The sequence below is a fragment of the Dermacentor silvarum genome, chromosome 4, assembly GCF_013339745.2.
Source record: "Dermacentor silvarum isolate Dsil-2018 chromosome 4, BIME_Dsil_1.4, whole genome shotgun sequence".
In the NCBI taxonomy this organism is placed as follows: Eukaryota; Metazoa; Arthropoda; class Arachnida; order Ixodida; family Ixodidae; genus Dermacentor; species Dermacentor silvarum.
In genome coordinates, this window is record NC_051157.2 from 165,867,484 (window position 1) to 165,884,921 (window position 17,438).

Below are 17,438 nucleotides of genomic sequence, written 5' to 3' on the forward strand. Positions count from 1 at the left end.
ACAAAATGTGCTTTTTGTTTATGATGAGTGAGTGCTGCTTTTTTAGGCTTGTCTAAATAAAAGAGTAATTGCCGGATGAAGATATCTGAAGAAAGTGCAGTTCAACCTATATGTACAAGCGGTACCGATGACAACGGCTAGAATGCGATTTTAGGCTTCCAGGTTCTGTGTACTAAAAGCGTGGCTTAATTTAGGAACCAATTCGTACGTCTGGGACGACACCATTCTTCGAAACCGGCTATGGAGTAACTGCCCGTCGCATTCGCATGTACTTACGTCTAACAGGCTTGCCGATCAGTTGTTTTTATGTTACGGCTTTAATTTATGCTGATGTTATGCGTGCGTATGCGCTTACGCACTAATAATACTTGGTCACCTTTGTCATTCGTAAGTCATTTATTGCGCAAAGCAGTGAACGGCATGACGACGACGTCATGACACCGAAGATGATTGCGGTATGACGACTACGTTCACGCGGCAACAACGACCGACAAAGACAAAGTCTATGGCAAGGATTCCCGCAGGAAGACGATAAAAAATATCCACGCTATCTCCACGAAGTGAATGCTGATGAGTGGCGCGAAGCTCCAACGCTTATCGGTAAAACCATGAAACATTCGCCCACACATCCAGCTACGTCACCCGGGAATCTTCACTGGCACTGGCAAGGTCAACGTCGAAGACTGGCTGACGTCGTACGAGCGCTGTCGGTAAGCACAAGTGGAATGCCACACATTTGCTGGCCAACGTGATCTTTTACTTGGGAGGAACCGCGAAGGTATGGTTCGAGACGCATGAAACCGAAATCACAAGCTGGGACTCCTGCAAGGAAAAGCTACGCGATCTTTTCGGAAGACCTGTGGGACGTCAAATGGAGGCCAAGCAAGAGCTAGCATCTCGTGTCCAGACACCAACCGAATCATACGTCGCGTATATTCAAGACGTTCTGGCTCTCTGCCGTAAAGCGGACGCGGACATGCTGGAGGCCGATAGGGTTGGACACATCTTGAAGGGCATCGCGGACGATGCGTTCAACCTCCTGCTTTGCAGGAACTGCTCAACGGTTGAATCCATCATAAAAGAATGCCGGAATTTTGAGCAAGCGAAGAGAAAACGCATCGTACAGCGCTTCGACCGACTTCCCAATACGGCTGCCACTTCCTCCTGCAACGACCCTCCGGCATCACATCCGCCTGCCACGCCAAGCTTGACACAGGTCATCCGCCGCGAACTTGAGGCTATGGCTCCAAGTTCTCACTGTCCCCATACGCACGACAACATGACCATCTCGCTCATTCAAGCTGTTGTCCGCCAAGAAATTGCAAACATGGATATCCAGTCTGCCGTCCGCCCACGTCCCACCCCTACCGCTCCTGTCATTGCCTCTGCTGCACCTCGCCAGTCGTTCCCGAATCGATATCAGAACGCCTCTGAGTGGCGAACACCGGATGACAGGCCATTTTGCTTTGCTTGCTCCCGGGTCGGTCACATCTCCCGCCACTGCCGTAGTAGCCGTTGGTACTCCTCGCCTCGACCATACGCTGATCGCCGCTTCGACCGAGACCCTCGGTCTCTGTCGCCCCTTTCTAAACCATACCATGCCGGCCTTCCCTCTCGGGGAAACACCACTAGCCGCTCGTCCGAGTCGTCAACGCAGCCTCACCTCCGGGGGCTGCATTGCTTAGTTTCCCGAGAAGCGGCCCGCGTAGGACGGGGACGAGGGATGTCGAGGTGTAGGCGAGCGGGACTGACGGCGTTGCGGCGAGGGCGGCGAATCCACATGGTGCTGAACTGCTCCTCGTCGTTCCCCAGCATCTGCGCTCGACAATTCTCTCGGAGTTACACGATGCGCCTAGTGCTGGTCATTTGGTTGTCTCCCGTACATACGACCGTGTGCGCAGACGATTTTTCTGGCCTGGGCTATATCGCTCCGTTCGAAGCTACGTCGCTGCCTGCGAACTTTGCCAACGCCGCAAGAAGCCTCCATTGTCTCCCGCTGGCCACCTTCAGCCTATAGATATCCCCAGTGAGCCATTTTTCCGCGTCGGCCTGGACCTCCTTGGCCCATTTCCTACCTCATCCTCGGGCAACAAGTGGGTGGCTGTTGCGACGGACTATACCACGCGTTATGCCATAACGCGGGCCCTCCCTACAAGCTGCGCAACTGATGTGGCTGATTTTCTCCTCCATGAAGTGATCCTACATCATGGTGCCCCACGTCAGCTACTCACCGATAGAGGCCCCTGTTTTCTTTCTAAGGTTGTCGACGACCTTCTTCGCTCTTGCTCAACGTCCCACAAGTTCACGACGGCTTACCACCCACAGACAAACGGACTTACCGAGCGTCTCAACTGTACACTTACGGACATGCTCTCCATGGACATGTGTGATGATCACCGGGATTGGGACTGCACCTTACCTTTCGTGACGTTTGCATACAATTCGTCGCGTCACGATATTACTGGTTATTCCCCGTTCTATCTAACTATATGGCCGTCACCCTCTCCTGCCTCTTGACTCACTCCTCCCTTCTGACGCCACCACTACCCCGTTCTATGGTCACGACGCCATTGTTCGCGCGGCCGCAGCACGTCGTATTGCCCGTGACCGTTTTCTGGCATCTCAGACTATCCAGAAGCACCGTTACGACAGTCGTCGTCGGGACGCTCATTTCACCCCTGGGTCCCTTGTTCTGCTTTGGGTACCCTCCCGTCGCGTCGGCCTTTGCGAAAAACTGCTGTCACGATACGTCGCGCCATACCGAGTTCTTCGCCAAGTCACCAGCCTCACATATGAGATCTCACCTGTGAATTCGAAGTCTTCTACCACACCGGGAACTGCACGTTTCGCGACTAAAGCCCTATAACTCGCAAGCTGATTCGACACCCTAAGAAGCATCGAGACGACGGTCCTGCCGCCGGAGGGTTAATGTCACGTACGACTTTGTACCGCTGTGGACAAAATGACGTTGGTTGGGGAAGAAGAGGCTGAAGTGTCTCGGAGCTCGGTAGATGATGTCACCCTGGCCACAGAGCTACAACCCTCTAACTGTGTATATTGTAAATACATATATTTTCTCCCCGTAACAATATAAAGACGTGAAACGTTGTTATAGGGTGAATGTATATACACTTATATTCACAATGTTTATCATTTACATATCAATGCAATTATATACGCTCAAATAGACAAGATGTAATCATTTACATATCGATGCAATTATATACATCATGTACATGTGTTGGATACATAATTATATTTTACTTTACGAACCACAAAGGGTTGTTTCCAATGAGCTCTGGGACCCGTTTCCCTTTGAAGATTACAGCTTTCTGGTCAGTGAAGTACGTGGCGAGGGGATCTTGAATTATAGGATGCAATGCAAAGTTGGAGAAGGCAATGTCGATACAGGTCTCTCTGATGGTGGTGGGTCGCTTACAGTCGTACGAGGTGCACCAGAGATCGTAACGGGACATCATGTGTGGGACTAGCCAGTCGTCAGCCATGATGTCCACGTTGAAATCCCCGACGAGCGCGAAAGGACCGTGTTTGAATTCGGTTCTGTATCGATGCATTGCCTTCTTGATGTACGTGATGGCGTCTCCCTTGGACAGGTTCGGCGCCAGGTAAACGGCCATGACGACGATCGCGTTGGAGAGCTTCACGGCAGCATGCTCCCTGTTGTGACTCTGATTGTTTAGGGGTAGTTGGAGGTCCTCGGCCGTTTCGGGTAGCCTGACGTAGATCCCGACACCTCCCGCAAGACGCTCTGCTTCATAGGTGCAGACGACCGCGTCGTAGCCGTTGATCGTTGGTCTTGCGGTGTTCCAAGTCTCCGTGAAGCAGAGCACATCCGCTGCGGTCAGTACGGGATCGTGTTCGACGTCTTTCGCGTGGGCGTTGAGGGAGCGAACGTTGAGGAGGGCCAGCGTAAACTCTGTGGAGTGGTCAACGTCGTCTCGCAGGGCAGTCGAGGTAGCGTTGCGTCAGCGTGGGTAGCCTGTGCTGCCCTCGCTGCTGCCGCATCCTCTGAATCGAGGGTGGCTTTTGCTTCCTCCCGGCGCTGGCGTCTTTCTTCTGCTTCGCGGGCTCTCACCGCAGGGTCTTGGCGGGGAGTCGAGCTGCTGCTGCATTGCGAGCCCGCCGCGCCGCTGCTTTTGCCTCTGGGGTGTTCATGATGAGTAGCTGCGTGGAGATGTTCGCTAACTAGCGCACGCGCCAAATGGGCAGCGGAGCCGGGGAGTGCAGGTATGTGCCGCGCTGCCTGCGCGCCATCTAGCGGGCGCCCTTTGAATTATAGCACAGCTTCGCCCAGCCGGTAGTTGTAGGACACAAGCCTCAAGGCCCAGCGTACCACTCGAGGCGATGCCTGCACGGGAACCGCCTTGTCCGGCCCCAGCAGACCCAGCAGCGGCTTATGGTCCGTGATCGCCTCAAATTTTCTGCCCCACAGGTACTGGTGAAAGCGCTCGACCCCGAACATGAGGGCCAGGCCTTCCTTATCCAGCTGGCTGTAACGTTGCTCTGCAGCAAGAAGCCGACGGGAAGCAAACGACACAGGGCGTTCCTGGGCATCCTTGTCCCGGTGCGCCAGGACGGCTCCAACGCCGTACGGTGACGCATCTACTATAAGGACGACAGGCTTGTCCGGATCGAAGTGCACCAGCACTGTAGCCTTGGTGATTAGCTCCTTGCTGCGCTAGAATGCCACTTCCTGCTCCATCTTCCAGGTCAACTGCTGACCATCTCGAAGTAGAACATGGAGAGGCTGTAGATGCGCCGACAGGTTCGGTAGGAAACTCCTGTAGAAGTTGATGAGGCCGAGGTAGCTCGGAAGCTCCTTCTTGTTGTGGGGCTTTGGCGCCTTGAGCACAGCATCAACTTTGCGGGGGGCTGGAGACAGGCCAGCCTGGGAAATGACGTGTCCCAGGTACTCAACGCTGGAGGTCAGGAAAATGCACTTTTCCAGCTTGAGCTTGAGACCGGCGTCCTGCAATCGTGCCAGGACGTTGTGCAGGTTCTGCAGGTGGTCCCATCGTCTCGGTGCCAGTAACCAGGATGTCGTCCAAGTACACCACCACGTGCCTCATGCCCCTGAAGAGGTTGTCCATCTCCATCTGAAAGATGGCCGGGGCTGAGGCCACGCCAAACGGTAAGCGCGTGTACTGGAAGAGCCCCCTAGTTGTCAATATCGTGACATACTTCCGGGAGGCATCCTGGAGCACCAGCTGCTGGTAAGCGTCTCGGAGATCGAGCTTTGTGAACTTCTGTCTCCCAGACAACGCTGACCAGAGATCTTCAATCCGGGGCAGCGGGTACTTCTCGACGGTAGCGACGGGGTTGATGGTAACCTTGAAATCCCCGCACATCCTGACACTGCCATCTCGCTTGAGGACTGGAACTATGGGAGCGGCCCAATCAGACGTCTTGACGGGCACTAGGATGCCCTCTCGCTGTAACCGTTGCAGCTCCTGGGTGACCCCGTCCTTCAGGGCGAACGGCACTGGGCGAGGCTTCAAAAAAAGAGGCCGGGATTCCTCAGGAACGTAAATGCCAGCCGTCGTACCAGCAAATGTGCCCACCCCCGGTTGGAACAGGGACTTGAAATCGGTCAGGAGGCTTGGGACTTCTTTAACCACATGTAAGACGGCCTCTTGGTACTCTGGCAACCGAACGCCCAGTGCGTGAATCCAGTTTCGGCCCAGCAGCGTTGGTAATGACCCCTTGGTTAAATAAAGGGGAAGGGTTTTCTCCCTGTCAAGAAAGCGAACGCTTACCTGGGCCTGCCCCTGGACATGGGTGAGCTGTCCGGACTAGCTGCACAGCATCACGCCCGAAGCCTCGACGGATACGTCGGGAAAGTACCGACGTGTCCGCCGTAGAAGCTGTTGTTGGTGCCAGCCAGCTTGGCGTTGATCTTCTGGCACAGGTTGGTGATGAGCGCGGCGTTGCACTTCTTCACCACGTTGTTGTCCATGACGCACTGTGTGCGCAGCCCGATCTCCGTTTCGGCCACCTGCTTGATCTCGGCGTAGTTTGTGTTCTTGGCGAGCACGATGATGACCATCTCGAGGTTGGGCTGCTTGCGCTGCTCCTCCAGCAGCACGGCCCGGATGGGCTTGCGGTTGGTGTCGGCGGTGCCGATGTCCAGCGGCTGCTCGATGCCGGGATGCAGTCCTGTCCCACGTGGTCAAGGCGGTGTCCCGAGCGGAGGAGTTGGTGCAGCAGGCTTACAGCCACAAGGCTGCCGAGCTGAGCCTGCAGCAGGGCTGCCTACTGTGGGGTTCCAGGGTGGTGATCCCACAAAGTCTCCGGTCCAGGGTCCTGCAGTTGTTGCACGCGGGTCATCCTGGTGTAGAAAAGAAGATGGTATCCCGGTTTCACGTTTGGTGGCCTGGCCTGGACCAGGACATCACTCACATGGTGCAGAACTGCCAGGTCTGCCAGTAGCACCAGCGGGCCTCACGTCATGTGGAGGTCACCCCCTGGCCATTCCCACAGAGACCCTGGTCCCGCTTGCATGCGGATTTTGGGGGTCCCTTCAAGGGCCACTACTTCCTGGTAGTGGTGGACGCCTTGTCGAAGTAGGTGGAGATCCTACCTGTCACCACTCCTTCAGCAGGCGCGACCATTGCGGCACTGCGACAGGTCTTCGCCGCCCAGGGGTTGCCGGAAATCATCGTGTCCGACAATGGCCCCGCTTTCGCCAGCACGCAGTACCTGGCCTGGCTGACAAAGAACGGAATTCGCCGGATGATGGTGCCGCCGTACCACCCTGCTTCAAATGGTGCAGCCGAGCGGGTGGTACAGATAATCAAGGACAAGCTGAAAAAGAGTAAGGCTGGAGACTTCCGGACGCAGGCTGCCCGGGCACTGTTTCAGTACCGGACCACGCTCCACGATGGCACTGGCGACGAGGATGGGATCGGAAGACATGCATTGTGCAATCCTACAGATTGCTTTATTCAGACGCTTTTATCCGTGAACATCTGTGGAAGCCACCGAGGGCGACGAAGGAAGCCACGTGTCGACCCAAGCCACCGAGAGCGGCGAAACGCCGCCCGCCGACTACCGCCATGCCGCTGTACGGGATGCTCGAGCCGTTGGAGGGTGATGGGTCCGCCTGGCCAGTCTACGAGGAACAAGTTCACGTGTTTTTCCGGGCGAACGACACACCCGACGCAAAACAGCGGGACATTTTCCTGGCCAGCTGCGGGACCCGCGTCTTCAGTCTCTTGCTCGACCTTCTCAAGCCCGCCACACCACATGTCAAGACGTTGAGCGAGCTGCTCAACACACTGCGGTCGCATTTCAGCCCGGCACCGTCAACGTTAATGGAGTGTTTTCGCTTCAACAACCGGAGCCGCCGCGAAGGAGAGACCCTCGGCCAGTTCGTCGCTGCGTTACGAGGGTTCGCGAGTGCCTGCGCCTTCGGGGACCAGCTCGACTCGCTGCTCCGGGACCGTTTCGTCTGCGGGATAAAAAACCCCACCATGCAGACACGACTCCTGGAGTTTCCGGATCACTCGCTGGACGACATCGTGAAAACAGCGCAGGCATTGGACGCTGCGTCCAAGGACGCTGGCGAGATTGCACGCGCGACCGGCTCACCGTCGACGGAAGCAACGGTCAACAAGATGACGACTAAGGGTGGTACGCGCAGTCGCTGCGGTGGTGACCACTCTCCCTCACAGTGCCAGTTCTCCCAAGCACAATGCTTCACGTGCGGGAAAAACTGGGCACCTCGCACGGGTTTTCCGAGGGGGGAGGACGAACAGCGGACAGCAGCAGCAGCCTGGATCAAGCCCAGGTTCCACACAAGCCCGCGGTCTTGGTAGCCGTCGCAAGCGTTCGCGACGGGGACGTGCGGCCGCAGGCGCGGGTCCTTCAGCGGCCAGGCTCCACGTCGTGGCCGAGAGCCCGCCAATCTTCGACATGTGGCACACAGGCCTTGTTCCGTCGTCTGTGCCACCGTATCTGCTGACCGTTGAAGTCTGCGGGCACCCCATTTTCATGGAGCTGGACACAGGGGCCAGCGTGTCGGTCATGGCCGGGAAACTGTTCAAGCGTACTTTCCCCGATGTTCCGTCGAGGCCTTCGGGCGTGATGCTGCGCAGCTACTCCGGACAGCTCTCCCAGGTCCAGGGGCAGGCCCAGGTCAGCGTTCGCCTTGGTGACAGGGAGGCAACCCTTCCCCTTTATTTGACCAAGGGGTCACCACCGACGCTGCTGGGCCGAAACTGGATTCACGCACTGGGTGTTCGGTTGCCGGAGTACCAAGAGGCCGTCCTACATGTGGTTAAAGACGTCCCAAGCCTCCTGACCAATTTCAAGTCCCTGTACCAACCGGGGGTGGGCACATTTGCCGGCACGACGGCTAGCATTTACGTTCCTGAGGAAGCCCGGCCTGGTTTTTTCAAGCCTCGCCCACTGCCGTTCGCCCTGAAGGACGGGGTCACCCAGGAGCTGCAACGGTTACAGCGAGAGGGCATCCTGGTGCCCGTCAAGACGTCTGATTTGGCTGCTCCCATAGTTCCAGTCCTCAAGCGAGATGGCAGTGTCAGGATCTGCGGGGATTTCAAGGTTACCATCAACCCCGTCGCTACCGTCGAGAAGTACCCGCTGCTCCGAATTGAAGATCTCTGGTCAGCGTTGTCCGGGGGACAGAAGTTCACAAAGCTCGACCTCAGAGGCGCTTACCAGCAGCTGGTGCTCCAGGATGCCTAGCCCGAAGTATGTCACGATATCGACAACTAGGGGGCTCTTCCAGTACACGCGCTTACCGGTTGGCGTCGCCTCAGCCCCGGCCATCTTTCAGAGGGAGATGGACAACCTCTTCAGGGGCATGAGGCACGTGGTGGTGTACTTGGACGACATCCTGGTTACTGGCACCGAGAACAGAGACCACCTGCAGAACCTGCACAACGTCCTGGCACGCTTGCAGGACGCCGGTCTCAAGCTCAAGCTGGAAAAGTGCGTTTTCCTGGCCCCCAGCGTTGAGTACCTGGGACACGTCATTTCCCAGGCTGGCCTGTCTCCAGCCCCCCGCAAAGTTGATGCTGTGCTCAAGGCGCCAAAGCCCCACAACAAGAAGGAGCTTCCGAGCTACCTCGGCCTCATCAACTTCTACAGGAGTTTCCTACCGAACCTGTCGGCGCATCTACAGCCCCTCCATCTTCTACTTCGGGATGGTCAGCAGTGGACCTGGAAGAAGGAGCAGGAAGTGGCATTCCAGCGCAGCAAGGAGCTAATCACCAAGGCTCCAGTGCTGGTGCACTTCGATCCGGACAAGCCTGTCGTCCTTACAGTAGATGCGTCGCCGTATGGCGTTGGAGCCGTCCTGGCGCACCGGGACAAGGATGGCCAGGAACGCCCTGTGTCGTTTGCTTCCCGTCAGCTTCTTGCTGCAGATCAACGTTACAGCCAGCTGGATAATGAAGGCCTGGCCCGGCCCTCATGTTCGGGGTCGAGCAGTTTCACCAGTACCTGTGGGCAGAGAATTTGAGGCAATCACGGACCACAAGCCGCTGCTGGCTCTGCTGGGGCACGGACAAGGCGGTTCCCGTGCAGGCATCGCCTCGAGTGGTAGGCTGGGCCTTGAGGCTTGCGGCCTACAGCTACCGGCTGTTCTACCGTCCGGGAAAGGACCTGGGACCTGCTGATGGCCTTAGCCGCCTGCCCCTGCCAGAGGTGCCAGCTGCTGCTCCAGAGCCTGCTGAACTGTTCATTATGGAGCACGCGTACCCGGAGGTACTCTCCTGACATGCGGTGTCGCTGGCGACCAGCACCACTTCAGAAGGCCAGCCCGCAGGGGGGCCATCGGCAACACCGGTCGCTGCCAGCGAAATACCAGAGGCGGAAAGCGTCGCCAGTTGTGCGGCACCAGTTGAGCCACTACCAAGTTCGGCGCCATTTTCAAGGCCGGTCACTGCTGACCCTCCGGACGGAGCTCGACTGGCTCAGGGAGTGCCCGGCGTTGCCACACCCGGATCGTCAACACCTGTGCCCAGGCGGAGTACTCGACAGCGGAGGCCGCCGGACCGTTACTTGCCTGGTTAACAGTTTTTATTGCGATAGCAATTATATGGACACTTCAACCGGATTTCTGCCGTCGGCGTCGCCGTCGTCGTCGCCGGCGTCGTCGCCGTCGCCGTGAGGTTCCCCATAGATAAAATCTTCGCCGCGCGCCGTATGCCCGAGCGGAAGCGTGCGGGGACGCGCACTATCACGGAGAGCGAACGCACTCATCTCCCACGCGCAAGCAAGGAAGCAGGAAGCCAGCGCCGGAGGGAGCGGGGGGGGGGGGCGGCGCACTTCTACTCTGCCAACAACCGCGCTCGTCGCTCGTCCGCACCGTCTCTTATCTGCACACGGCTCTGACCTTTATGCGCCGTGCATTCGCCGCTCAGTTTCCGTTGAAGCGATAGACCGCACGTACCTTCTCCCGCTGCGGCGTATGCTTGCTGCCAGCGTTTTGACAGTCGTCTGCAGTGATTCAGTGTGATCTATTCGTGTTTGTTTGTGCGCGCTCACGCCACGCTTGTTCATTCAGTTAGTAATAGTCGGGCCACATTTTCCAACGCACGCTACACATGCAATGCTGCCCGGATCGGCAGTGTAGCGCTACAGGTATGTCCCTTCGCACGTGCTGCACACGGGAAGCGCTTCTCATCAACACCACCGTTTCACACGCGCCTTCTCGTGGTCATCGAGTCTCTCTTCATGTTGGTCTACTTACGCCGCAGCACACCTGCTTACTTAATCAGCTCATGTTTAGTACAATTCATATTGCTACCAAAGCCGCTCACCTTACTTCGTATGACATTGCTGTGTTGATGTCGCATTCATTGCTTCGTCCTTAGGGCGAAACTGTGACATTTTTATTGAAGCTTGAAGAATATCTTAAACGTCTACTGCGCATGAGAGTGGACCAAATCGCCTCTGATCAAAATGTGCAAAACAAATAGTAAATAAAGGGGGTTAACCATAAGAAAAATTCTTGCCGGCAAGTAGGTAAAATACATCTCTTCTCCAGATACCTGCAGATGCCGTACTTTAGAACAGAATAATTTACACCTAGTTTAAAACATGCTGCGTGGACCGAACTGTGAAATGGTAGAACTGTGAGAAGCATATGGGGAAGGGGGAGTGAAGTATAGGGTGAAGTAAAGGTTGTACACCTAAAACCATCAACTCGTCAAATAGCTTAATTCCTTCCCTGTGAGATGTACTGAGGGTTCACTAATACACAAATTTGCTGAAGCGCTTATCCGTCCAACCTCAGGTATTTCCCTCTGCAGTCTGCCCCTGACTCATCTAATCACCTCGACAGGTCTTGGCGACCGTGCGTATATAGACCCGGTGCAAATCTTCAAATGTTCGCGAAACTGTGCTCTATTTATCTCCTCTCTCTCTTTTCATCCCTATGCCCCTTCCCCCACTGCAGGGTAGCAAACCAGACGCCCGTCTGGTTAACCTCCCTGCCTTACCTGTGTTCTATTTCTCTCTGTCTTAGCATTACCGAAGAGGGCTAAACAACCGCACTCCCAATAGTGCACTGGAAGGTGTGCCCTATTTAATCTGAGCTTTCAGCGACTTGGAATGCTCTCTCAATCTGTCATTGAGACAACGCCCGGTTTGCCCTATATACATTTTCGCGCAGCTGATCTCGACCATGTACACCACATCGGTGGCGCAGGTACAAATGGGTTAGCATGCTTCTTTGTGCAGGCCGGCGTTTTAGATTGCCCAGTGGTAAGTGCGCACAGCTGGGTAAGCTTCTAGAGGGCGTGAAGACGAGATCCACATCATGTTTATTCGCAACCCTCAAAAGGTTATGAGACAATGCATCCGCTTGTAACACTATCACGTGCTAACACTCAGTTTTCCCACAAAAATTCTGGTAAATAACCTACCTGCCTCAATAGTAAACAAACGTGATCCAAATATTTTAAATATTGCTGTAGTAAACATGTACTAGTGCTGTAATGTCGTTTTACTGCTGGTGTTTGTATTAGTACCACTTAATAAATTACTTTTTTACTACCAAATGCCTTACCTATTTTCTGCACCGATGTTTCGATGTTTACGTTTCTTGTGTTTTTAAAGCGAAGCATACTTAACAAGCGCAACTCAGGGATACCTGGAGGCTTGTTCCCGTTGCATCACAAGTGTGTGAGCAGCTTAATCTCTACACATGGGCCAGCATGGGACGGTTGGGCCGGAAATACATACAGTTTCATAGACGGGACATTTGTCTACAGATCAACTGTCCCGCATAGAGTACTTTGTAAATACCATCGCCAGGAGTAAACTCCCATACTCTTCCAAGCACACATAGGAATAGTTTAGGGTTAATATTCATATACATTTACTTCATTAGAAATAAATACAAACATTCTTCCTGCTGCTGCAACTTTCTACGAGTCGGGGAAGTTTGCCTTCCACTATAAGATACGTGTTCTTTCTGGGGTTTTACGTGCCAAGCCAGTTCTGATTAAGAGGCACGCCGTAGTGCAGGGCTCCAGATTAATTCTGACCACCTGGGGTTCTTTAACTATAAGATAAAAGTTAACAAAGGGCGAGCACTGCCATTTAGGTGCTCTCTGAACTATTAGTTATAAAATGTCACGTTTACACAGAAAAATTTTGCTCTCGAGACATAACATTTCTCCAGGGCGAAATCTCAATCCCTGAGTAAATGTTTTTCCTCGTTCGGTTCGCTAGCCCGTTTCTTCCACATTTTATTCTTCTGTCTCATTTCAGTCGCTTCACTTCATGGTCACAAGGAATCCGAGTGGCTGTTGGAGCTCGCCTACTCACTTACGCTGCAGGCAACAAAGTGAGTTATTATATTGGTAGCACCGATCGTTCTCAAATTTTACGCACAAGCGTGAGCTTACCCTGGACCAGTGAGCTTACATGTTGGCGATTGCCAGCTCTATTTTTGGGGGACGCTGCACCTGGTGTACCCTTGCATGGACATCTTGAAGGGTTTTCCGCAATATATTGCCATACTGTGTGTCTCATGCTGCGCATAAGTTTTAACGTGATAGCGTTTAGGGCCCCGTGTCGCAGAAAATCAGGCGTCGGCATTGGCGCCAGCAGCCAAGAAAATCATCCCCAACCACGTTAGGTATGCCACACCATTCTATCATTAATGTTGCTCATACCTTGTCTTGTATTGTTGGCTAAGCTATTCGTAGGAATTTTGAGAATGACAATCCACAAACAAATGTCATGAAACAAAACACCCACAGCGCATGCCTTTTATGTTAAATCTTCTCAGACTGAAATATTAGAAGTGTGAAACAAATACGGAAACCTGAAAATGATGTATTTCATTGGCGCGGTTGTGCACTATCTCCGGGATCGGGCCACGCAAGAGGCCACGTTTCCACCAGAAAGCTCGCCTACGTGCACAGCATTCGCCGCCAGTGTTGGCCAGTAACCATTATGGTTGCATAAGCTGCAGTCGTCGGGAACCATGAGTAGCAGTCAGGGATCTTTGAATGCTATCGCGTTACATTCTTAAAAGCGAAGCTTAAGCGTCCTCCAAATTTTTTCTTTCTGTGTGCAGGGCATATAATCAAGTGAAAACATCTTGAAAGTGTGAAATCAGATGCACAAAACGTTTTTGTCGAATTGAAATGCTATTTCACACATACGTCCGACAAGCTCAAACTTTATAGCTGTACTGCCGGTTTATAAAGAACTAGACGCTAACCGTTATCGCGGCTCCTTTCTTCTGCTTCGTCGTCTCCTTTGTCAGAGTTGGGGCTGTCGTCACGTCGAATCTGATTTCTGAAGCCTCTTGATGCCATGCGCTTCTGTACTTCGTCTGTGTTCTCTAAAGAACCAATATAGGGACTGACATTACAATTATAACAAGCACAATTATTGGATACAAAGCGCGTACCTGCTAGGATCAATGTTCTGGCGTTAAAATGCCCGGTGTCATCATCGTCGACTAGATCACAACAAAACGCCGAATACACCGCACGCTTATGGAAGTGCACTTAGACTTCACTTGCATGCAGTTACACTGATAGAGGTAAAAAAATATTTTTTTTCTAAGGCTGGCGCCGAGAACATTGTGAACAAGGAAACTTTAATGCAGTACATGCGTCATTTGTAATGTAGAAGCTTTTCTCGCCAATTGTAGATATCTTTTGAGTTTTAATATAAGGCTTTCAGGACAAAGTTTATAACAAAGAAATTTTGTATCAAAAATTCAAACTGGTTTTTTAATGTGGCTGAAGAAAACATGTCCTGACATTATGTGAAAATGAAGAGAATGTGGTTTATATTAGTGAAAGCACTTTCCCAGATCAGAAGCTTTGTTTAAAAGTTCTTCAAGCCCATTTTGAGGGAGTGACAACTGACGAATATGTTGAAAAAATATTATGGCAAATGAAATCGAACACTAAATGACGCAGAGTAATGCGGGTTTCATAAAAAATTATTATGCAAATGACGGCGACTACTATATCGAAAGCACTCTCCTCGAATATGTTAAATTGCACAAATATCTCGGCGTCTGCATAACCGGGAACCTTTCCTGGTTAGTGCATATAGCTTACATCGTCAATAATGCTAACCTATGCTTGCACATTTGTGGCACAATTTCTCAAGAGCGCCGACCGCTCTTAAATTGCTGTCTACAAAAACTTTGTTCGTTCAAAACTGGAACATGTTTGGTAAACTATGAATTTATAACTTGCAATCTAGAATCTATTGAAAATGCGTGCTCAATTTATTTTGTCGAGCAGTTTCTTTGTTATGTTCAGTCAATGTAACATCTCGGCTTTCCATAAGAAGAGGGCCCCATATTAGGTGTATACCTAGATGAACGTGCTTAATGCGTGTGTGGATAAATGTGCTATCAGCATATGTATATACGTATGTACACGCCGTTCTTGTTGGAATTTCGTTCTGTAGATACGCGTGCCTGTATATGTCCTTAAGTTAAACCGCGTCATAGCGCACACTGTATGCGGTGGTCAGACTCCCCTGAAGCTGCCTCTACAGCTTTTCTACCTGGTATTCCTTGCAACCTTGCATATTGTTACGGATGAGACGTGTTTATTTACAGATGATGGATGATAGTCTAGGAAAACAGTCCAGCACCGGTTTCGTTCTGCGCTCCGCGCCCAAAAAGATGCTCCGTCCTCCTCTCCTTCCTTTCGCCTCAACAAAGGTGTTACATTCCTCGTTTCGCAGACGAAGCCCACCATGGGAGTTAGGGCTGATTGCTAGTGTGAAATCGCTATCAGGTTACCTTTATTAACTTTATATGATAATGCATGACCGAGCATTCTTCTAAGAGCCCTGACTTTGCGAGCAATGTACTTAGTTATTCCTATTGCACATTTTGTGCTTTTAATTGAGCATGCTTCATAATGCGCAGAGTAATAACAGAACGTTTCAATTGTTTGGAATATCCGGACTTTATTGTTGTTTGATATTAATGGTGACAAGGCTTTACATTATTCGCAAATACTTGAAAAAAGATTAGATACTCAATTAAATTCGGCTATGGGACTTTCTGATTCGTATTGGATTAGCTTTTATCACTAATTCGTAGTTGACTCGATCTCGAAAACTGTTATTTGCGCACCCCTGATCATGCGTGATAGCATTTGGCTTCAAGGGTTTCAAGTTGAACTCTTTTATAATCAACTGTCATTCCAAAATTGTAATACCAACATTCGTAAGAAATAATACCCAAGATTATGGATTCACTGCGCGTTTTATTTGTCGTTACGGAAACGAAGACTAATTGTTTTCGGGTTTCGACACCTACAAATTACGTTCCTAGTTTTACTAGCATTAATCTCAAGCTCCTTTACAACTCGCTACTTTGACAATTGTGCTACCTATTTGCTTTATTGCGATAGCAATTATATGGACACTCCAAGCGGATTTCTGCCACCGACATCGCTGTGAGGTTCCGTATAAAGTCAGAGGGCGATGAAATCGTCGCCGCACGCCGTATGTGCGCATGAAAGCACGCGAGCGACGCGCGCTTTCGCGGAGAGCGAACGTACGGTGGAGAGAAAACGCGATGTCTTCCGTAGCGCGAAAGGCCGGGGGCGGATGGGAGGGGGGAGGGGGGGCGATGTTGTTCTGCGGCAGCTACTGCGTATCTTGCGACCGGGCGCAAGGGGAACTGGCGACTCAACCTCGCACGCGAAAGAGGAAAGCGGGAAGGCAGCGCGGGAGGGAGGGGGTGGGGCTTCTGTTCGGCCGGCATCTGCGTACTTGCACTTTGCGCGGCTGCGGGCAGTCGCGCGCACCATATCTTGAAAGCTATCAGCACACGGCTCCTACCTTTGCATGCGCAGTGCTTTCGCCGCCCTGTTTCCGTTGAAGCGACAGACAGCACGAACCTTCGCTCGCTACTGCGGCCGTGATTGCTCACGCCAGCCTTTTGACAATGGTTGTCTGCGTTCATCAAGTGCGATCTATTCATGTTTGCTTGTGTGCGCTGACACCATGCTTGCTAATTCTGTTAGTAAACGAATGTGTACAAGTTTGTAAAGCCGATAACACTACTATCCTTACTCCGTATAGCTCTATACTAATTTGCTATCGCAATTGATGCTTCGCCTTTCGGGCGAAACTGCGACTTTTAAGTGCGAAGCACTTCATGGCGAACATTTGCTACTTTGACAGCATCTATCTATCTATCTATCTATCTATCTATCTATCTATCTATCTATCTATCTATCTATCTATCTATCTATCTATCTATCTATCTATCTATCTATCTATCTAGCCGCCTACGTCTTTGTGCTCTCATGGTCGTTTTGTTAACTTGGTATGTACCAAAATTGGCATACTATGATAAGAGTATGTGAAGAACATAAACGATATGTCTTGACATGAATGTGATGACAGGCGTGTCCTGTAGGTCATGCAACAGTCGCCTACGTCTTGGTGCTTTCAGGTTCGTTTCGTTAACTTGGTAGGTACCAAAAATTGGCATAGTATGACAGTAGTGTATAACGAACATAAGTGATAAGTCATGATATACATGTCATGACATGCGTGTCATGTAGGTCATGACAATGACCCAGCGAAAAAGATTAACACTAAAAAACCACTGAAATGGGTTCAGACGTGGGCACTAAGTGAAGGAAACACTGAAGGATTGTGGTGATTGTGGTAGTCATGAGCATGACTCAGGAAAAATGACAATTCTCAACGAAAAAAAATATTAACACTCAAAAACCACTGGAATGGGTTTGGACGTGGGTACTAAGAGAACGAAACACTAAAGGAGGATGGTAGAAGTCATAATCATGGGCATGACTCAGCGAAAATGAGAATGACTCAGCGAAAAATAATTAATACTCAAAACAAATGAGATGGTTTCGGACGTGGGCATTAAGTAAAGGAAACACTAAAGGATTGAGATAGAAGTCATAGTCATG